The sequence below is a fragment of the Crassostrea angulata genome, chromosome 4 (assembly GCF_025612915.1).
Source record: "Crassostrea angulata isolate pt1a10 chromosome 4, ASM2561291v2, whole genome shotgun sequence".
In the NCBI taxonomy this organism is placed as follows: domain Eukaryota; kingdom Metazoa; phylum Mollusca; class Bivalvia; order Ostreida; family Ostreidae; genus Magallana; species Magallana angulata.
The window spans coordinates 3772617-3797351 of NC_069114.1; the positions used below are offsets into that span (position 1 = coordinate 3772617).

General features: G+C 36.0%; 2 pseudogenes; one reads left to right on the plus strand and one right to left on the minus strand.

Annotated features, from left to right (window-relative positions):
- The first annotated feature begins 4936 nt into the window (after positions 1-4936).
- On the plus strand, positions 4937-7115 carry LOC128180543 (uncharacterized; annotated as a pseudogene).
- Positions 7116-7268: 153 nt separating this feature from the next.
- Positions 7269-23431, minus strand: LOC128180544 (putative nuclease HARBI1; annotated as a pseudogene).
- Between the last annotated feature and the right edge of the window lie 1304 nt (positions 23432-24735).

Genomic DNA, 24735 nt, shown 5'->3' on the forward strand with positions numbered 1-24735 from the left:
CTTAAATGGTGATATAAATTGATATAGTGTATGTTTGTTACCGCATGCGCGGATCCAGAAAACATTTCCAGGGGGTGTCCGAGGGAAAATTTTGTTCTCCAATGTTGGAGAGGGGTTTTGAGGCCTATTTCGGGAATTTTGCTATATAATCTTATTAATTTGAATTTCCCAAGAGTTGGAAGGAATAGTCCATGCACCCCCTTCTAGGTCCGCACATGAACGATTATGATCTTCCTGCTGTACCAAAACAACGAACTGTATTAAACATGCGTTTTTACACATATTTTACAATCAAGTTGAACAAAAAGTGTTATTCAAAATACCCCAAATGACTGTATTAATGATTTCGTAAATAGAATAATAAATAGCCTTATCGTGAAATTTTTAAAGCTGCTATGCCCGATTTCATTAATATTTAAAATGTTGTGTTCGCTTTTATACGATGGCTATGCTAAGTATGTGTATCATAATAGACATTGCAGTAGTTTTCCAGGTCCATTAAGCCATATCTTAATGAAAAAGTGATGTACACAATTTATTTACAATAACAAACGACATAAATTGTATTGATTTCTTTCGTCTCATAATAAATTCTTTCGTCTCATAATAAAATTCGCTGCTGAGGTAAGGCGGTTATGGTTGTATTACGACTTTGAAAAAAATTCAAATCAAAAATAAACGTCAGTACATTTTATTCACTAATATTTGGGGAAGTGTTTTGTATACATGTACAATCGATACATCACATGCGGGTTGAATAAACCCAATCATTCGGGAACAAAAACCAAACGGTTCCCGTTTCTAAACATTCCCAAGATGGAGTTTGTTTGTTTGTTTGTTTTGTTTTTTGTGTTCTCATACAGAAATTTTTTATGTACTTTAGATAATTCAAACCTTGAAAGATGGCGGATTTTGCTTGTGTAAATAGGCATCTTTGGTCTGTATAGAAAAATATTTAATATTCTCATAGCAAAAAAAATCGGACTATGTAGCTTTAAATTATCTGTATGTTTTAAAATCTTCCTTTTCTCGGACTTGTGAACACTATCTTAATTTTTACATTTTATTCCATACAAAGTAAAAACTTTTACCACATCATACGTGTAATATTGACAATCACGATCGTCAGTTGTAAACGTTTGAACTCTCGGAAAAAGATGTATAATTAAGGTCTTCCGTTTCCAACGGAAGACCTTATAGTTTTCGTACGATTTCTTCTTATTATTATTTTTTTCCACAAATTTTGTGCACGCGATTTCTCGAAAACTGTTCGACTGATTTCAACCATTTTTTCACAGAAGATGAGACTTAATATAAACTTCATACCTTTTTGAGATTTTTCCTGTCGGCACTTCCGGTACCGATTTATCGGCCATTTTGCACATTTTTACGACCTTTTTTTGTGCAGAGTTGATCTCAGAAACTATCAGAGATATGACTATGAAATTTTCAGGATAAGTAGTCTATAGTTTGAAGTTGTGCACTATTGTGTTGTTTTGCGCTAGTGGCGCTATTTCTTGAAGCTTGCCTAGGCACGAAAATTGGGTACGAATTTTCATTCAAAATTTTCACACGTTTTGATTTATATCTTTTTATCAGTTGATATTTTGTTAAAATATATATTACAAAAGTGGTAGAGAATCAAGAGTTCTTTCCAACAAAATCCAGAAAAAGGGGCTGGCCCCTTTATTTAGGGGCTTAGGCACTCTTAAACTCTATTACAAATAACTTAAAAACGATAAAGATTTTGTAATGCATTATAGAAGCAAAGTTGTTGATCGTACCAATATCTATTAGAAAAAACTTATTGCCACGCCCATTTCTTACGTAATTAGGGATTTTTAGGGGCCAAAGTACTTAAACTTTGACGCAATATAACTAGAGAAGTAGACATATTTTGTTGGACATCATAGAAGAGAAAATGGTTGAATTAATGATTTAAATCGATTCCAGTTATCAAAAAACGAATTTCTGTCCCCATTAGGAATCTAAAGGGCTGGCCCCCAAAATATTCAATCATTTGTATCCCAAAAATGATCAACAATTTTAGATGGGTGTAAGAACAAAAAATGTTAGTATTCTTAAGACCTTTTCAAAGAAATAAAAAAAAAAGGGCTTGCCCCTTAAATTAGGGGCCAAGGCACTCGAAAACTCTATTACAAATAACTTAAAAACGATAAAGATTTTGTAATGCATTAAAGAAACAAAGTTGTTGATCGTAACAATATCAGTTTGTAAAACTCATTGCCACACCCATCGATGACGTAATTAGGAATTTTTAGGGGAGTAAAACCTTAAATCTTTAATGTGCTGTATGTGAAATGTGAGTGGAAATTCTGAAACTTCATTGATATTTTAATGGTATCGTTTGAAAAATTGAACGGAAGACCTCCTCGTTACTCGTAACGAGATCGTATCTAGTTTTGTTCTTAATGTTCTCTAATATCTTAGCTTATTTATCGATACATCTACGATTGTGATTTATATTATAGTTCTAATATTCAAAGATAGACCTAAGAAAGTTAACGATTACACATAGTTCATCATCATACGATGAAATATAAAAGTTATGTAATGCAAAACATTTACGATTCTATATCTCGATTGGAGCTAAGGAGTTTTTTTTTTACCAACTTGTGGTCTTACAGTTTGTTTTAGTGATTAAATCCGCTTGACCAACTGAGTTGTCTAAAATATAATAATGATAAAATTTTGTGATTAAACATTGATATATTTTATATACTAAAATTATACATAAACTGAAAGAATAAAAACTATTTTCATGAAGTATATTACAGTCCTAGAAATATTTCCTTCCTTTACCGCTATATTCGCGCCTTTACACACAGTAGATGTTCTTTATGACCATAAAACATGTAATGACTTGAAAGTCCGTGCGGTCAGAACCATCCATGTTAAAATTAAATGTCTATGATGTGCGGTGTCCAATTTTAGAGACACGGTTGAAATTTCGTTTCAAGAAAGAATGTCTCTGTTTGAAATGCTCTGAAGAAGGAGACAGAAGATACGAAGAAGGTATCAATAGGACTTGAAGCGCGCACGCAGGGGGTGGGGGCGCGGCGGGTGTGCACTGAATTCTTGATCTCGAACACGGTCGAAGAAGCATCACTATTATCTCCAAATAAGTTATTACATGCATTTCTTGTCCAAAGATTCAGTTTTGTTCTTTCACATGCATGAAAACTACAGTAAAATGTCACCAGATGGAATTTTTTTTAATGTTGATCATCTGGCTAAAATTTTGTTCTAGGATCATATCAAAATAATTTTTTCAGTGCCCCATTCCTCCTTATTTGGCATATCGCAGTTAATATTACCGTTCATTAATTAACTTTGAATGAAAAAAATACATATAAATTACATGCTTCCTTTGGTGCTCTGTCAATATTTCAATTCTAAGTATAAAAAAAAAGACACACGGTCTCCTTCAAGCGATTCATATTTTCTCGATTTCTTGCATATTATACAATACCAGAGAACGATGCTGTATGTAGTACCTTTTTACCCGATTTATGTTTTAAATTAAAAAAAAACGCATGGATATTACCGATGTGTTTTATTTGGGTTTTTTTAATCAGCACTAACGGCTGCATAAAAATAAAAAAGTCGCGCACAATCGTTTTATACTCGGCCTTCGGTGGTGGACTAAAGTATTAGCTCTTGCCATGTTAAAGTTGGACTTAAGACCTGTATTTTGACAGTATTTAAGATTATCCTAAGATATGACAAATTTATGAGCTATGGTGAGATCTTATAAAAAAATATTTGGTCTTAAGATAGATTTTAGTCAAAAGTCGGTTACGTTAAACGAGCCCCAGGTTTATATGGCAGAGTAGGAAAAAGTAAGATTGGTCTTGCTCTTGTGGGGGAGGGGGCATTTCCTTAAGCCAAGGTTGTGCATTAGGACAAATATTATTTTCCGGTTCTGACGGAAAGGTCCTGGGGATCTATTCACAAAACCATACTCCAGCCATGGTAAAACGCAGACAACGAGTTGGCGCTGTGTGACGTAGTGACGTTATTATTATGATGTCATTTTTTACGCTGTGACGTTATCAGCAGTATTTCACTAAACACATAGATCATACGATGTATATTGATACAAATTTAAAAAATCAATAATGAAAAACATAACCTGAATGTATTTAATATTTTTTTTATTTTAATGTATATTTTTTCAAATTGCCATAGGCCCAAATAGGCCCTGTGGCACTTAACGTAGATATTCAAATAGGCCCAAATAGGCCCTGTGGCACAGAAATGGTTAAATAGGACGGTACATCCATCATTTATCTTTTTACTACAAATATTTATGATCAAATTTAAAAAGCAGTTATTCTAAGCAGTTTTCTTAGCAGTCTTTGGGGTATATAGGCAGTTATGGCTTAATTAATACTGTGGTGGTTTTTCTTTATTTTTATTTTAGAGTAATTTCCCTTTAACCCGACCGGGCGTGGTATGCGCGTGCCGGGACTGTAGAGCCCGACCGGTCGGGGTGTTTTAGTCAGTCTTTAACTTTATTATATCAGATACAGACGCACTTTCGGGGATTGGGGCTAAATTTCATATTCATCTAATATGTAAACGGTGTGACCGTTGGACCGAACGCAGATTCAACACAGTACAGGCCCCGCCGCCACCAAAAAATTACCGTACTCAGCCTCAATTCTCAACTCAAGTGCTGAGGACGTCCTCAACTGAGAAATTTCTCAAATCGCCGCCACCAACTACATTGAGTATGTACTCAGTAGAGTAGGATTTTTTAAGTTCTCAACTCTACCGAGTACATACTCAACTGATTTTTTTTTTCATTGATTTAAGCGGTTTTGTGAAATGCAAATGGAAACAAAATATACAGCGTATTGTAATTGTTACGTATTAATGAATATTATCGTCTGCTTTGTTTATTTCTAAAATGATGGAGTTTGTGGAAATTCAAACGGCAAAAGAAACGAGTTTTTAATAAGAAAAGGGGCACCAATTGGACCCCAGAAGAGGAGATACTTCTAATTGAAGAAGTATTAAAGTATGAGGAAACTCTTTTCGTCAAAATGAAGGGTTCGGGGAGTAAAGGGAAGCATGGTCAAGTGAAAGAGTCGACCTGGAGATCAATCGCCGAAACTCTGAATTTGTAAGAGCTTCTACTCAGACTACTGTATGATATACCAGTAACAGTATTTAGTTTTCTTAATTTTAAAGGAAACAATATCTAAATTTAACCTTACCGTTCCGTGTACTTGTTGTTTCGGTGTCTAAATTAAAGTAATCTCCCCTGATTTAAGCAAAGGTGACGTGTCATTTCGACTCATGACCTTCTGAAATCGGACTTTTCCAACTATATATTTACTATATAAGTCTATTTTGTGTACGTTTATGATTATAGTATGGAAAATATACATGCTTTGGAAAACGTTTTAATAATATACTGTCTTCTGTAATCGTAACTCGAGCACTGGAAGTTCATTTAAATAAATATGTGCATGTTTGTTAAAAAGTCATACATGTACATGCTAAATACAATATATTTACAACAACTTCCAGTGCCTGTGGTCCATATATACGGAACTTACTGAATGGTATAACTAATCTCGGCGTTAAAATTTTTTTATGCAAAATTGACTTTTTGAATTAGAAATTACAAGAACGACAGGGACAATGAAACAATTAAAAAGAAGTTCAACAACATCAAACAGCGAGGTATAAAATTTGTCGATTAAAAGTTGTTCCTTTGTTGTTCTTGCATGTTTCAGTTTATTCTGCTTTTGTAATTTTGTCACCGTTGACACGATTTTTATTTTACAGGTACTATATTTTAATTAAAATTTTTTTTTGTAATGAAACAAACAACCAATATTAAAAATTAACCATTTGCTGTTAAAATTATCTTCGGTCAGAACTATTTAATTCTAATTTATTATGCATTCATAACAATATACATCTTCGCTAGCAAAAGGTTTTCGGTCTACTTGGGTTTATAGGGAACGGAGTGGACCGAAAACCCTTGGCTTGTGAAGATGAACATTATATTTAGAGTGAAAAATTGATTCGTTTGTAATACTATTATTCAAAAATGTGAAAAAAAAATACAAGGGGTAAAGTGAACTTGTATCAGTAAAACTGACTTAATTTCAACACTAACAAAATATATTTAATTTCTTTATACATACAAATAATAAAGTTAAATGCTAAAGTTTATTTTAAGAAGATATAATTGTGTAGAGTTCAAAACAAAAATAAAATAACGAATTAAATATTATTGTTAAAAACGAATTGATACAGGCATATAGAAAATTGACATGATGCAATCTTACTGTTCTTAATTGATAAGGGTTTTAAGAAATATAAACTTACGCAGGTAAAGAAAAAATCGGTATGCTTAGAAGGCCTAAGACAGGAGGAGGTCCAGCCCCTCCTTCTTTAACAGCATCGGAGGACGCACTGATGCAAGCATCTGACGGACGGCCACAGATATGCGGTCTGGCGGACGGTATCGACACTGACGCCAATGACGGTAATATGAACAACAAACTCCCAATTTTTAAATCATCTCATTACTTCACATTTACTCACATTCATTTTCTTTTTATAAATAACAGGTACTTATATTCAAACAAATATATATAGGCATCGATTGAATTTCTTTTTATGATGAATATACATGTACAACTCACACAGGTAACTGAAAAACTAATTATAAAAATGTAAATCTAGAAACAACAGAAACATCAAAGGATGTGGAATCTATCACATTGGCTTCCGGAACAACATCGTCCACTTCGTCAACGTCTAAACCATCGGCCTCCACGTCGTCCTCTTTATCGGAGCGACCAACTGCTTCAAAAAAGTCAAAAAGAAAACAAACGAAGGATGTGTTGGAAGAAGAAGAGTTAGAAAATTTAAGATTGGATAACAAGAGAATTTAGGTCGAAATTGAAAAATTGATAATTGAAAAACAAAAATTAGAAGCAGAGAAAGAGCTTATTGAAATAAAGAAAGCATTTATGGTTCGTCAGTTTGAGGAGCGATATCCTCATTCCACAGATTGCACAGGCAATGACATATTTTGTCGCTTGATTTGGATCTGTCCTGTTTAAAATGATTGACCACAATATTAATAATTCCGGGTATATGCCGTATTTTGTTGAAAATATGCATTAATTGCAAAACATGATTAATATCAATTCATGAAATATATATTTAACAATATGAATTATTTATATGAAACAAAGATGCCTGTATTTGGATATCTAATTACAGACTTTCGTATACCTAAGCACTCCTTGAAGACAAGAAAATCTGCGTTTCAGAATTTCAAATGTCTGTTCCACCATCACCCTAGTTTTACAGAGGGATGCATTAAACCTTTGCTGGGGGGCAGTGTACGGGTTTAGAAAAGGTGTCATTAGGTACCTTTTACAAGGATAACCAGAATCTCCCAAAAGAAATCCACTATGAACGCCTGTTCGAATGACATATAAAATCATTAACTCATTCGTATAGCTTTTGAATTAACTATTCTGTATTTGCATGTATCTGAATTATATATTTTCTTAGCCTAATACCATTCTCAAACTGCTGACACAAAGCCGACTCCCGCCATATCCGACTATCGTGCAAGCTACCGGGCCATTTTGCGCAAATATCTTATATTTAGCATCGCACAATTTAACAAAAACTAACATTGTTCAAAACAACATGTATTTCACTGTTATTCCTTCTTCATAGTGTACTAGTAATTTTTTATAAATTGACTCTACGCTTAATTTATATGAAAATAAAAACTCATTGTCATTGTAAATATAATTGCATGTACAATACATGTAACAACGGGAAAAGCTCGTATATGTAAAAAAACATTTTAATGGGGGGGGGGGGGTACCTGTAGAATCAATGAATGGAATCCTTTACGGTTGACGTAATCTGGCTCATTCTTGCTAGGAGCAATAATTCTAATAAAAGTTCCGTCAACGCACCCCAGAACATTGGGGAATCCTACATAAGAAAAATTAAATAACGTATGACAGGTGTATGATTAAGGACCGATACACGTGATTAGAAATCCAAATATTGATTTCTAAGGCATCTGTGAACCATTGTTTATTTTTTTCTTATCAAGTATTTTATAAGTTAACTTAAAGGAAATAAATATTAAACAACAAACACATTGATTTAAAATTGACATCTTGAGCTTATGATTTTTTATACCTTATAATATCAATTTTTACATGTACTTATGCTAACTTGACTGTGTGATCCTTCTGCTGTTATTCTTCAGACTTTTGAAATCATAAGTCAGTTGGAGTTGTATGATATTTATTAAGCACTGTAATCGTACAGTGGTATAAAAGCAATATATAATCAATCTGCTATCAGTCTAAAATCCATCTACTAATTATTAATCAAATCATAAGTATAAAAATCAGTAAAATAAAATAAGCAATTGTTAGTACATCCTTTCGGGTCACAGTTCATAAGTGACTTATAACGAAGTCCATTGTTAACAGTTAATTACAATTAAGAGTCTTGCATCCGTTGACCGCTTTCCAAAGTCCAATCATCATCGAGAGTTTTATTCTTCCTGGTCATTCCGCTATCACCACGAGTTCTAACTACGCAGTTGTCCCTCTCAGTCAATGACCTTTAACATTGTTCACTATACACTTAATTCGTATCGAGTGCACAACAAATTAATGACTAATTAACGTAAAGCAGAATACAATCATAAAATTATATTCCATATATATACGGCTATCTGGTTACATACGTCCCCCTAACAAAAGAAATATCCCCGAGGGAGATTTCTTTCGCCAGGTGCCCGGTGTGAGAAATTATCCTTCAAACTCTTCTAGGTCAGATGAACTTCCTGGTGACACACCGGTCAGAACATCTATGTTAAGAGGTTGAATGAAGTGACCAATTTCCTATACCGGCTTGAGACACAATAATAGTCTGTCAACAAATATGTATACTTCACTCATGACAATATATAATTGTTTAGCAATTCATGCAAAAGTCAGTAATAATCATATATACTTTTGACAACAATAGTAATCAATACAAAATAATCAAAATCAAATATAATTGCAATTAGATGCAATCAGAATTGTCCAATGTCCAAAGTTCCACACAGGTAACATATAAAGTCCATCATAAAATGTTAATTCAAGCATAAGCGCCGCTAGAATTATCATAAAATACATAAGCATATATACATGTTATACAGTCCAGCGTACATAAAAGTTACACTAAAGTTATCGGTTTCACACAATTGTATCCATTTCGAATAATCGGAACGATAATCAAGAAAAACGTTGTGTAATTCGGATTCGAAGAATTCCATTCGCAGTTCTCAGCTCACCACATTTGATTTCAAATATAACATTTCATAATTATTTCAATAACATTTTACATTTTTCACAAATTGAAACATATTGAATACACAATTTTTATAAGCACACCAACGGCACTTCCTGCGCGGATGGCGAGTTTGCTTCTCGCGGAACATCGACTGCGTTCCTCTATTTCTTAGACACCAACGCCCTTTCCGCAAGGTATTCACGTGCCAAGTCCGGGTCCGGTCCATAGCGTTCAGGCCTCGGATAATCCGAGTTCCTATTCTCTCCGGTCAACTGGTATGCTAATTCTTCAGTGATTGGTCCAATAGCGTGAGCGTCTGCAATTGATCGTCGTGGTTTTCCATAACGGGGATGTCTCTTATGTAAACAGATAGCCATGCTATGACCTTGAATTGCTAGTATTAAATAATGGTCACTATGATATTTAAGTGTACCTAGGTACTGCGCAGTGAATGGTGTTAATGATAATTAATAGAATGAACTCTGTGAATCTTGTAGCACTGCGTAGTATTCCTAAATGATATAAAACCAGGCGAATAATACGGGCATAATAATATCCAAATTGAGAGTTTAAAAACAAGTGTCATATTTGGCGATTCTGTGTCTGCAACGATAGCTCTGGTACTCTACATTGAGTCATGTATTGTGTATTCTATATATTAACCTTTGTAACCTTTTATGCCATGTATGAATGAACGTATTATGAGTAAGTGATGCCTCATACTAGGTGGGGGACTCTGAGACCCAGGACTTGGAGACTCAAATCCTGCATCCAGACTCTTTGATTGGCAGTTTTGACGGTTTTGTTACTTTATTTAGGAATAAACTATTAATCTTAATTTTGAACACTGAATGTTCACTCATGATCGGCGTAAATGGGCCGAACTAGTCAAAACTGTCCATCATATGTAAAATGTTATATATACCCATGTAAAATGATGTTGAGTAGATAGATCCCGCATATAGATAGAGATATTCCGCTTATAGAGATTCTGAGACTCTTGATTTGGGCTGCTTTTAATTGTTGTAACTATACGATCACGCTTAATAAAACCGCTTGAGAAAGAAATACTGGACTTGTCATCACTAAGTTTGAACTGACCCTCAATTGGATCCGTAAGACAGAAGGCTTACATGAACTTTCTTGGTGCCGTGACCAGGATTGAGCGAAGTTCAATACAGAGTAAGGTAAGAACCATTTTTATATGTCTCTTATAGCTATCTCGAAGTAAACAACTTTGTCTATGCAACCAATATGGCGACAGGTGATGGGTTTGACAAAAAAGACAAAAAAAAATCAAATGGAGCAATTAGAAAAACAATTCGCGGGGTGGGGTCAGAACAATGAAAATAAAGGGCAAGAAACAGGTCAAAAGTCCCCAGAAAAAGAGCAGATTAAACAAAATACTTTTGAAACATATCATGATGCTAGGTCGTATGAAACTCGTGAACCTCGACACCGAGTCCCAGATCAGGATGATGAAAAAGATTTTTTTATTGGTCAAGTTAAAGCTATAACAGCCGCACTCTCAGTGCCCCTATCTTCTGTGATAACTCCTTTTGAGGGAGATGCTCAAAAATTTAAACAGTGGATAAAGGAAGTTGAAAAGTACAGTGTTATGTCTGGGAAACAAGATCATGAGATCCCCATGCTTGCATACATAACGAGTAAGGGTTCAGTTGGGGATTATATTAAAAGGTATTTAGATGAAACAAATGCGTCTGAAAAAATCCCATCTTGGAACGATCTTAAGGAATCCCTTAAAAATAGATTTGCAGAAATAACAGATCCCCAACACGCGTTAGCAGTAATGCGTAAGACTCGACAAAATTCAAATGAAAGTGTTCAGTTGTTCGCCGAGAGACTATTGCAAATCGCGGAAGACGCCTACAGTAATGACAGACTAAAAGATCCTTTGATACAACAACAGTTAGTAGATATCTTTTGTGACGGGTTGACATTCGACTACCTCAGAATGAAAATTTTGCGAGAAAACCCTAAAGATTTAGAATCCGCAATTCAAATAGCAATGCGAGAACAAAATCTGAGACAGAGGCTAGCGATAAGAGGGTCAAATATGACAGAAATTGTACAGAGTAATGACAACAGACGAACTCTTTCAAATTTTGATACTACTCTTCCCTTATTAAAGGATAGAGCAGATTATCTTACCTCAGTAGAAACAAGGCATGTAGAACCAATGGAAATTGACCATGCGCGTAATAGTAGGTGTTTTAAATGCAAACAGGCGGGTCATAGGGCTCGATTTTGTACTCAAAATAAACCCCAAGTCAGGTCCCGTCCTCAAATAAATAAACGACCCAGTCAAAACAAACCCGTCCATAATACAGAGCAGAAACCCCGTTCGCCTGTGGAATGTTGGAATTGTGGTAAAGTAGGTCATGTGCGTGCAGATTGTTGGGGCTCGCATATGTATCATAGAGCGCAGCAAAATCGGGGCAGACCATCAAATCGTCAAGGCCGAACATATAAATCTAGCGACCAAGTAAATAGGGGATCGTCTCAAAATTTCAAACCTCGCTCTTATTTTGACAAACAAAAACAGGAAAACTAAGACGTTCTTCCTTCGTTGAAGCCCGAAGAAAGAACTTTAAACAAAGACCTACACATGAAATTAATTTTACTAACAACCCCAGTAGCTGTTTATTAAAAGTAAGTAAAAATAAATTTAGAGCTTTGGTAGATACAGGTGCAGCCGTATCTCTAATTAGTAAAAAAAATGTATGAAAATCTATTTCCCCGCCCCAAATTGTTTAATAATGATATCCCCTCTTTACAAGCAGCAAATGGCAATTCTTTAATTGCGATAGGGTATGTAAATATTTCCTTTAAGATTTCAGGGTTAACTTTAGACCACAAACTTTATGTGACAAAGGGACTCAACCGAAACATGATTCTCGGTCGTGATTGGCTCAAGAAAAACAATGTTCGTTTATACTTTGATCTGGACTCATGCGTATTGATGGCAAAGTATACGCGGAACTAAAAGAAGATTTACACATCTCAACTATTGTAAAAACTCCTAAGAAACTTATTATGAGACCAAACACGGTGACTGTATTCTATGGAAAAATAAATAACAATTTTCCTCTGGAAAAAAGTGACTTGGTTGAAGTGAACAGCATAGACAATAACTGCATTATGGAAGACCCAGGACTATATTTAAAAGACGCCGTTTGTATAGTTCGGAAAGATAAGAAAGTTCCAATGATCTTCGTTAACCAAACTAACAAAAATTATAAAATTCCAAGAGGCTACATAGTAGGACGAATTACCGCATTAAAACAGAAGGAAATCTCAGAAATACAGACTACTCAAGACACAAAAGAAGAAATTGATGTACCTAAAAGATTTGAACACTCAATCAAAAGACTTGTGAGCAAAAACAATGATTTATTTGCAAAGAAAGACAGTGATCTTGGAGTGACTGATACTGTTAAAATGAAGATAGAAACTGGAGATCACCACCCAATAAAGAACAGACCCTACCGTGTACCCTTAAATAAAAGACAGATAATTGACAAGGCCATACTGGAAATGATGGACGCAAAGATTATTGAGAGATCACAATCACCTTGGTAATTTCCCTTAGTAGTGGTGAAGAAAAAGGACGGATCAGACCGGATGTGCGTTGACTTTAGAAGCTTGAATAAGATAGTGAAACCCGTATCATTCCCGCTACCGTTGATTGATGACATCCTATGTTTACTAGGTAAGGCAAAATAGTTTACTGCACTAGACTTAAAGAGTGGATATTGGCAAGTGAAATCAGAAGATTCAAGTAAAGAAAAAACGGCCTTTGCATGTCACAAAGGACTATTCCAATTCAACCGTATGCCATTTGGGTTGAGTAATGCACCAGCAGTTTTTCAGGAGCTGATGAACATAGTTCTTCAAGGACAAGAAGAGTTTGCTATCGCATACCTGGATGACATTCTTATATTCTCAGATACACCGGAAGATCATCTTCGTCATATTCAAGACGTTTTCAACCGCCTAAGGAAGCATGGACTTAAAATGAAGCTAAAGAAATGTAGTTTCTTCAAGGAACAGACAGAATATCTTGGTTTCATCATTGATGAACATGGCGTTACACCTGATCCAAAGAAAGTCGAAGCTATAAGAAAGTTACCAGCGCCCACTACAGTCCGAGAAGTTCGTGGCTTTATGGGTATGTGTAGTTATTACAGGAGATTTATACCGAACTTCTCTAAGATTGCAGAACCATTGATTGACTTAACTAGAAAATATGCAAGGTTCAAATGGACACCATGTTGCCAAAAAGCGTTTGACTTTATTAAAGAAAGTTTAACGATAGTGCCTTTCCTAGCATATCCAGATACTAATAAGCCGTACATCCTGTACACCGATGCCAGCGACAATTGTATTGGAGCGTGCCTTACTCAAAAGACAGAGAAGGGAGAAGATAAGCCAATATATTACTTATCCCACTAGCTGAGCAAAACTCAAGAAAAGTGGTCAACCATAGAAAAGGAGGCATTTGCAATCCCTTATGCCCTTCAGAAGTTAGACAATTATTTACACGGTGCTCAGTTTACTATAAGAACAGACCATAAGCAGCTCAAGTATATCTTAGAATCTCCAATGCAAAATAAGAAAATTCAAGTATGGGCATTAAGTATTGCAGGATATAACTGTAAGGTAGAGTACATAGAAGGAAGATTTAACTGCTGTGCAGATCTATTATCTAGATTACCGACAGTCAACCTGGATTGTGAAGAGGAAGATCAATCAGAGCATGATGAACCAGATGTTAAGGACAATTTCTTCGAAGTGAACGTACTTAACTCCAATGCCTTTTCGCCTAAGAGATTAGCCAGATGTGAAATTAAACAACACGACGAATTGGTCAAACACTTTATTGATCTACCAGAAATCAACATCAAAGAAAGTCAACAACACGATGAGCAGATCAAGAAACTGAAGAATCGGTTAGGTAAAGGAACAGCAACCGAAGAAAAAAAGTTTTTGGAAATTGATGGTTTAATGTACTATCTTTCAGATGGAGACTCAGAAGGCCCAAAACTTCGCCTGTATGTACCACGTGAGTTAGAACTTTTAGTAGTGCAGCAGTATCATGACGGACTTGGACATATGGGAGTGGACAAAACATATGACGTAATCGGACAAAAGTACTACATACCAAATTTGTACAAAAGGTTATACTCTTATATAGAAGGATGTGTAGTATGCCAAACGAGGAGCAATAAGGCCATACTGGAAATGATGGACGCAAAGATTATTGAGAGATCACAATCACCTTGGTAATTTCCCTTAGTAGTGGTGAAGAAAAAGGACGGATCAGACCGGATGTGCGTTGACTTTAGAAGCTTGAATAAGATAGTGAAACCCGTATCATTCCCGCTACCGTTGATTGATGACATCCTATGTTTACTAGGTAAGGCAAAATAGTTTACTGCACTAGACTTAAAGAGTGGATATTGGCAAGTGAAATCAGAAGATTCAAGTAAAGAAAAAACGGCCTTTGCATGTCACAAAGGACTATTCCAATTCAACCGTATGCCATTTGGGTTGAGTAATGCACCAGCAGTTTTTCAGGAGCTGATGAACATAGTTCTTCAAGGACAAGAAGAGTTTGCTATCGCATACCTGGATGACATTCTTATATTCTCAGATACACCGGAAGATCATCTTCGTCATATTCAAGACGTTTTCAACCGCCTAAGGAAGCATGGACTTAAAATGAAGCTAAAGAAATGTAGTTTCTTCAAGGAACAGACAGAATATCTTGGTTTCATCATTGATGAACATGGCGTTACACCTGATCCAAAGAAAGTCGAAGCTATAAGAAAGTTACCAGCGCCCACTACAGTCCGAGAAGTTCGTGGCTTTATGGGTATGTGTAGTTATTACAGGAGATTTATACCGAACTTCTCTAAGATTGCAGAACCATTGATTGACTTAACTAGAAAATATGCAAGGTTCAAATGGACACCATGTTGCCAAAAAGCGTTTGACTTTATTAAAGAAAGTTTAACGATAGTGCCTTTCCTAGCATATCCAGATACTAATAAGCCGTACATCCTGTACACCGATGCCAGCGACAATTGTATTGGAGCGTGCCTTACTCAAAAGACAGAGAAGGGAGAAGATAAGCCAATATATTACTTATCCCACTAGCTGAGCAAAACTCAAGAAAAGTGGTCAACCATAGAAAAGGAGGCATTTGCAATCCCTTATGCCCTTCAGAAGTTAGACAATTATTTACACGGTGCTCAGTTTACTATAAGAACAGACCATAAGCAGCTCAAGTATATCTTAGAATCTCCAATGCAAAATAAGAAAATTCAAGTATGGGCATTAAGTATTGCAGGATATAACTGTAAGGTAGAGTACATAGAAGGAAGATTTAACTGCTGTGCAGATCTATTATCTAGATTACCGACAGTCAACCTGGAGTGTGAAGAGGAAGAACAATCAGAGCATGATGAACCAGATGTTAAGGACAATTTCTTCGAAGTGAACGTACTTAACTCCAATGCCTTTTCGCCTAAGAGATTAGCCAGATGTGAAATTAAACAACACGACGAATTGGTCAAACACTTTATTGATCTACCAGAAATCAACATCAAAGAAAGTCAACAACACGATGAGCAGATCAAGAAACTGAAGAATCGGTTAGGTAAAGGAACAGCAACCGAAGAAAAAAAGTTTTTGGAAATTGATGGTTTAATGTACTATCTTTCAGATGGAGACTCAGAAGGCCCAAAACTTCGCCTGTATGTACCACGTGAGTTAGAACTTTTAGTAGTGCAGCAGTATCATGACGGACTTGGACATATGGGTGTGGACAAAACATATGACGTAATCGGACAAAAGTACTACATACCAAATTTGTACAAAAGGTTATACTCTTATATAGAAGGATGTGTAGTATGCCAAACGAGGAGCAATAAGGCCATACTGGAAATGATGGACGCAAAGATTATTGAGAGATCACAATCACCTTGGTAATTTCCCTTAGTAGTGGTGAAGAAAAAGGACGGATCAGACCGGATGTGCGTTGACTTTAGAAGCTTGAATAAGATAGTGAAACCCGTATCATTCCCGCTACCGTTGATTGATGACATCCTATGTTTACTAGGTAAGGCAAAATAGTTTACTGCACTAGACTTAAAGAGTGGATATTGGCAAGTGAAATCAGAAGATTCAAGTAAAGAAAAAACGGCCTTTGCATGTCACAAAGGACTATTCCAATTCAACCGTATGCCATTTGGGTTGAGTAATGCACCAGCAGTTTTTCAGGAGCTGATGAACATAGTTCTTCAAGGACAAGAAGAGTTTGCTATCGCATACCTGGATGACATTCTTATATTCTCAGATACACCGGAAGATCATCTTCGTCATATTCAAGACGTTTTCAACCGCCTAAGGAAGCATGGACTTAAAATGAAGCTAAAGAAATGTAGTTTCTTCAAGGAACAGACAGAATATCTTGGTTTCATCATTGATGAACATGGCGTTACACCTGATCCAAAGAAAGTCGAAGCTATAAGAAAGTTACCAGCGCCCACTACAGTCCGAGAAGTTCGTGGCTTTATGGGTATGTGTAGTTATTACAGGAGATTTATACCGAACTTCTCGAAGATTGCAGAACCATTGATTGACTTAACTAGAAAATATGCAAGGTTCAATTGGACACCATGTTGCCAAAAAGCGTTTGACTTTATTAAAGAAAGTTTAACGATAGTGCCTTTCCTAGCATATCCAGATACTAATAAGCCGTACATCCTGTACACCGATGCCAGCGACAATTGTATTGGAGCGTGCCTTCCAAAGGTTCTTCCAAAGACACTGTATTGTGTGTTGTGAGAATCCAGAGAAAAGGACCTCTAGCGACATTATTGAAATTGAACCAATCCCGAAAGACTCTAGGATCCAAGAGAAACCCCGACGAAGCGAAAGAATCGCAACTCGCAAATTTACCAGTAACACGGGGATAATTTCGACTAAACTAGCACAACAATTTCTTGGAGAGGAGAAAAATGAAGAATCTCCATGGACCAAATACTATAGACCGGACCCAGAGCTGGCACGTAAATACATGGAAGAGAAGGTCGCAATGTCTACGCAACAGAGGAACGCAGGAGACGCTCCGCGAGAAGTCGCCTCGCCATCCGCGCCGACCCTCTATCCACGGGTGCCGATGATTGATGAATAATTAAGCTACAGCCGCGAAGAAATTGTGTATTCCTTGTGAAAGGAATTGTGAAAGTTACTGAAAATTAAAAATGTGAATTGTGTAGAATGTGTAAAAGTATAAATGTGCGTTATCTTGTGCTAATATAAATCTTGTATTTGGTGATTCACTCCGGAGAACTTCAGGAAGAAACCGACTCCCAACCTTTGACGCTAACCCCGCCCCTAAGAAGGAAGAGATATTTTGTGAACTTACATGCATGCCTTGACTTTATATATATATATATATATATATATATATATATAGATATAGATATAGATATAGATATATATATATATATATAAATATATATATATATATATATATATATATATATATATATATATATATGTGACATTATGCTTAACCATACTTAGTATTACTTTGATGATGAATTACGATTTTATTCAACTATGATTATTTCATCTTGGTCATTATTGTCATACTTTATTCATTATTGTTTTCATGATTGTAATGCGATATAATCAAGCCATATGATTTTATGTACATGTATACATCCTGGTTATAGATTTGTTTTTGTAGATGTATGATGTTCAAGCCGGAGGTGGAAACATGTCACTTGATACTATCTCTTAACATAGATGTTCTGACTGGTATGTCACTAGGAAGCTCGTCTGATCAAGGGTAGATCAAGGACGCTTTCCTATCCCGGGCGACAGGCATGAGAAATCTCCCTTCGGGATATTTCTTTTGTTTGGGGGACGTATGTAAACAGATAGCCATGCTATGATCTTGAATTGCTAGTATTAAATAATGGTCACTATGATATTTAAGTGTACCTAGGTACTGCGCAGTGAATGGTGTTAATGATAATTAATAGAATGAACTCTGTGAATCTTGTAGCACTGCGTAGTATTCCTAAATGATGTTATAAAACCAGGCGAATAATACGGGCATAATAATATCCAAATTGAGAGCTTAAAAACAAGTGTCATATTTGGCGATTCTGTGTCTGCAACGATAGCTCTGGTACTCTATATTGAGTCATGTATTGTGTATTCTATATATTAACCTTTGTAACCTTGTATGCCGTGTATAAATGAACGTATTATGAGTAAGTGATGCCTCATACTAGGTGGGGGACTCCGAGACCCAGGACTCGGAGACTCAAATCCTGCATCCAGACTCTTTGATTGACATTTTGACGGTTTTGTTACTTTATTTAGGAATAAACTATTAATCTTAATTTTGAACACTGAATGTTCACTCATGATCGTCGTAAATGGGCCGAACTAGTCAAAACTGTCCATCATATGTAAAATGTTATATATACCCATGTAAAATGATGTTGAGTAGATAGATCCCGCATATAGATAGAGAGATTCCGCTCATAGAGATTCTGAGACTCTTGATTTGGGCTGCTTTTAATTGTTGTAACTATACGATCACGCTTAATAAAACCGCTTGAGAAAGAAATACTGGACTTGTCATCACTAAGTTTGAACTGACCCTCAATTGGATCCGTAAGACAGAAGGCTTACACTTTGGGGTTGTAGTGTTCTTTACTATGGGGTTCATTTCAATAGTCTCTTGGGAATTTCGTTGATCAGGATTAACACCAGACAAATTGTCTCTGCCTGAACTTTCCTCATCCCTGTCACAACCCCTTTTTCGACAACCCGACCAGCAACCACGGCACTTATATCCTAACTTTTTGATAGTTTTACGTTTCATGTTATAAATTCCAAATACAATTCTTTTTGCCAAAATTAAAAATACATATACAGTGTAATCAAAGACTTCCCACCCAAGGTAATGATTCCATAAATTGTAGCTCATTGTTTACTGGCAATTCCGCCATTAGTGTGTCCATAGGGAAAACCTTAATATCCTTTAATTTATCGGGGATCTTAATGTGTCCCATTCCCAGAAACTTGATGTTAAGGGGATCCCAAAGTGTGTATGTGTTTATGCCATCAATAAAATTTTGAAAGCAGTCAGACATATTAAATTGACTTTCTCGATTATAGTAAGGAGGAAGTAATTATGAACCATGAAAACCAGAGCATCCTTGTCCAAACTCAAGATGTTTATCCTAACATTTATTATTTTACCAGTAATTTTAAATTTCTTACAACGACACGGTTTTACGGTTTCTTTACATAATCGCGGGTTCCGATATTTCAAACGTATTACGTCCGCGGTATTTTATTATCAGTAAAATGTCAAAGGGGTCACACTATCGTACCTATTCCATAAGCGAGCAATATATACAAAGCAAGTTTACTCATTATTATTTATATTTACAACACATTATACAATTGCTTTAATCACTTCGGTTATCATAGCAAGACAATTGGGTATAGTCTACTAATGCATTTTCCATAGGCGGTAATGTTAACGTTATGGTTCATAGCTCCGGTCCTAATTTTCGTTCAGCAACGAGGGACTTAAATGAAAGCTCATCAAATTGTCTCTTTCCTGTTAAAATTTCGTGCTTTGAAGTCAGATTCGTTTTCCTGATTTTGTTTATCAAAAGTGGCGCGACGGGTGCAGATTTTGGGTGATCTCCTATCAATTTGGTCTTTAAAATCACGTGATCGATCTTGACGATCAGCTGACCTACTTCTATTTTGCTGCGTTCTTGAAAACCTGCGTTTGCTCCAGCAATCTGCACGCAAATGTCCTATTCTACCACAATTCCAACACTCAATCGTTGGGCGGGGGCTTTGCTCAACATAATGCACAGACTGGGTATTATGAAGTCGTTTATTTAATTGAGGGCGGGGCCTAACCTGGGGTTTATTTAGTGGGCAAAATCTGGCCCTATGATCCATTTTCATACACTTAAAACACCCTTTGTTCCTCGTGTGGTCAACCTCCATGGGTTCTTCCTGTCTATTGTCTGTCGGGGACAAGTTAACCAATCTTTCATTTAATAAAGGCATTGTACTGTCAAACCTTGAAACAGTCTGCTCAAGGTTTTTTTAAATTTTGCTCGCGCATGGCTACCTGAATTGCTGACTCCAAGTCTTTGGGGTTTTCTCTAAGGATTTTCATCCTGAGATAGTCAAATGTCAGACCGTCACAGAATATGTCTACAAGTTGTTGTTGGACTAAGGGATCTCTTAATTTGTCTTTACTATACGCGTCTTCCGCGATTTGCAACAACCGTTCCGCGAATAACTGTACACTTTCGTTTGAATTTTGCCGCGTCCTGCGCATTACTGCTAACGCGTGTTGTGAGTCGGTAATCTCCGCGAATCTGTTTTTTAAGGATTCTTTTAAATCGTTCCACGACGGCATTTCTTTCGACGCGTCTGTTTTGTCCAAATACCTTTTGATAAAGTCCCCTACCGAACCTTTACTCGTAATATACGCGAGCATGGGGATTTCATGACCCTGTTTCCCAGACAATAAACCATATTTTTCAATTTCCTTTATCCACAACTTGAATTTACTAGCATCTCCATCAAAAGGAGTTATAACAAAAGATAGGGGCACTGAAAGAGCGGCTGTTATAGCTTTAACTTGACCCATGAAAAAATCTTTATCACCATCCTGATTTGGGGCTCGGTGTCGAGGTTCATTAGTTTCATACAACCTTGCATCATAATATGTGTCAGTTTGTTTTTCAAAAGTGTTTTGTTTTACCTGTTCTTGTTCTGAGAATTTTTGACCTGTTTCATGCCCTTCCTTTTCTTCACTTTGACCCAACCCCAAAAATTGTTTTTCCAATTGTTCCATTTGGTTTTTAAATTCTTTTCTATCATAACCATTTCCAGTTGCCATATAGGTTGCTGATCAGAGTTATTTACTTTGAGATAGTGAACAGAGATATTGGGGAAAAGTTCTTACCTTAACAGTTCAGTTTTTCTTTAGCACTTCGTTTTATCCTGGTCACTGGCACCATAAAAGTCTATGTGATCCTTCTGTTGTTATTCTTTAGCCTTTTGAAATCATAAGTCACTTGGAGTTTTATGATATTTATTAAGCACTGTAATCGTATAGTGGTATAAAAGCAATATATAATCAATCTGCTATCAGTCTAAATTCCATCTACTAATTATTAATCAAATCATAAGTATAAACATCAGTAAAATAAAATAAGCAATTGTTAGTACATCCTTTCGGGTCACAGTTCATAAGTGACTTATAACGAAGTCCATTGTTAACGGTTAATTACAATTAAGAGTCTTGCATCCGTTGACCGCTTTCCAAAGTCCAATCATCATCGAGAGTTTTATTCTTCCTGGTCATTCCGCTAACACCACGAGTTCTAACTACGCAGTTGTCCCTCTCGGTCAATGACCTTTAACATTGTTCACTATACACTTATTTCGTACCGAGTGCACAACAAATTAATGACTAATTAACGTAAAGCAGAATATATCATAAAATTATATTTCATATATATACGGCTATCTGGTTACAACTGCCGTTATAAAAAAGTTGCTTGTTTTTTTTTTAATATGAAAGAGGGGAGTGAGTATGTATGGGAATAAATTCACTAGTTTATAAAGAAGAACATTATTATTAGTGCTTGTAATTTCGTGACATGTACATGTATGTGTTTGATCAAATCTTGATAGATCTGTAGGAAATCTATCATTGATAGCAGTACTTTGATTTTCATTGAAGAGTTATCTGTTCATTGCCAGTTGTCTTTCTTTATTATCAAAAGAGAAAGTTCACTTAAGATGAGCATTGGGGACGAACTATAACTGATTATATCTGTGAAAGGATGCATTTTATACCTGCTACTGCCAGAAATTGTTGTTTTATTTCCCTGGCGCAATTACCCGTTGGAAAAGTGATGAAGTTTTTCAACAGATTAGTAATTATGGAATCTGTAACAGAACGGCAACATCTTCCGGTTGTTGTCTCTGATACTCCAATGCTGTCCCCTACCAGTCTGTGGTATGCCCCCGTTGCCAGAAACCTAAGGCAGGTAAGTAGCTGTAGAGTGGGTGGTAAGGCACAGTTCTTGGCAGTGTTGTGTACAATTGATGGGGCAATAGAGTCCAAAATGTACTGAATGGTTGCGGGACAGAACCTATATCTGTCAAAAATTTCATCATCTGAATACTCTTCTAGCGGATTTAACCTGTCTCAGATGACTCTTCTTGAAATTTTAACCTCGTCTAACATTTGCCGACGTCAGCGTCGCATATGTTGTCTGTGGACAGCCATTTTTATTGCTTGAGTATTTACTTGAGATAGGTATCTATAGTCTGTCCCAAGATATTTATGCAGCACATTTGGACGATTTTTAATAAAAATACACTTACCTGTGAAAGAAGTGCAATTGAAATAGTTGAAAGGGATATTTTCCAAGATAATTTTATTGACACATTATCATCTTTCACTCGGAAAAATTCACCGGAACGAAAACAGATTCCTTACGGAGATTTATAATGGGGAATGTTTACATCTTTTCTCCATTCGGAATACACTCGGAATACATCGCGCAATATTTCAACGTTATCATCCGGGCTTGCTGCAATACAAAATCTCCGTAGACATCACATTTTTTAGCATTGTAATGAAACCTGATAAGCTAACAGGGGCGTTTTGACTGAGAAATCTTGGAAATTTTTCATACTTTTGAATGAACATCGTTTGAATCCTGAGGTATTTATAAATATGAAGCAATTAAGCCAAATGTGAATCCAAAATATTTTGGGACAGAGTATAGCTATCTCAAATATTTTGAGTACGTACTCAAATATTTGGTGGCGGTGATTTGAGGCTGAGAATAGGGAGTTGAGTATTTTCTCAGAGTTGAGGCTGAGTTTTGTACTCAACTATGTTGTTTGGTGGCGGCGGGACCAGGCTTTCTCTTGACATCCTCGATTTAATGTACGACTTATCCACAACCGGAAAAGGATTCCCCAGTGACGTATAATACAGTATAAAATTCTAGTCTATAATTACCTCCAACAATAAATTGGCTACGTGTATATTTTGTTGTAACATAAAACGGGACTGTCTGGAATGCCACGTAATTTTCCAAATGGCCAACTTGACGTCACTGAATCCTTAGCCAAAGTTTAACTAAACGTCACGTGCTCAGTCTACATTATGACGTCATGTTTCAGACGTAAGACGTACACGTTTTGTCTTCCGAAATTAACCCCTTCACTGTAACTGCGGTACTGCTCTTTTGCAGGGCAAAATGACATAGTTTGGTGAAATATGACGTAACGTCAATTGTTTCATTTACGTCATTTAATTATCTATCTACTGAAATTTCGGCAAAGTATACCATTTTGCCCTGCAAGATAACAGTACAGCAGTTATCGTGATGGGGTCTATAGCCGAAAAGAGTAACGTTATTCCGAAATTTTTTTTTACTTCTTCTTATAAAATTTGTAAACGGTGTGACCGTTGGACCGAGCGCAGATTTAACACAGTGTAGTTTGATTTTTGTATAATAAAATCTATTTAAATCGCACCAAGTAGGATCCGCCAGCATGGTTGCCTACTCAAACCATTCGTCAAAGTTAAATTAAACGTCGCGTGCTCAGTCTACATTATGACGTCATATTTCAGACGTAAAACGTTCAAGTTTTGTCTTCGGAAAAAAGCGAAGAGAGTTACGTGATTCCGAATTTTTTTTAATTTCCTCTTTCATTGTTCATCAATTTAATTCATATGAATGCCAATGTAATAAAATTGAATACTTTATTCAGAATCTAAAAGATCAGTTTCTTGACATTAATGTAATTATTTTCCATCTGATAATTTGATAAGACATACATAGAAAAAGTCGTGTTTCTTGATTGAAGCACTTTTGAAACTTATCTGGTTTCCTTTTTAATTTCTTTTAATTTAAATTACCTTCTATTGAAACACTGGAACTTATTTAATCGAGTTTAGGGGCAATACACATCGATAAGTACCAGTCAATCAATGATCGAACTAACTTTTAAAAAACAAAATGGCTGCCAATATGGCGGCGCCCAGGGCTGGAAGAAATTTTTTTTGGCCTTAGTACCCCTGATTCAACTTTCATTTTTTACTGATTTTCTTATTGCCTGACGTCATGCATATCTAAGGTTTAAAAGTTACATTCTCCGAAACAGTGCAGACAATGGGATCAAGCAATATTATAATATTTCACAAAAAAGATTATTAACCGATGCATGTTT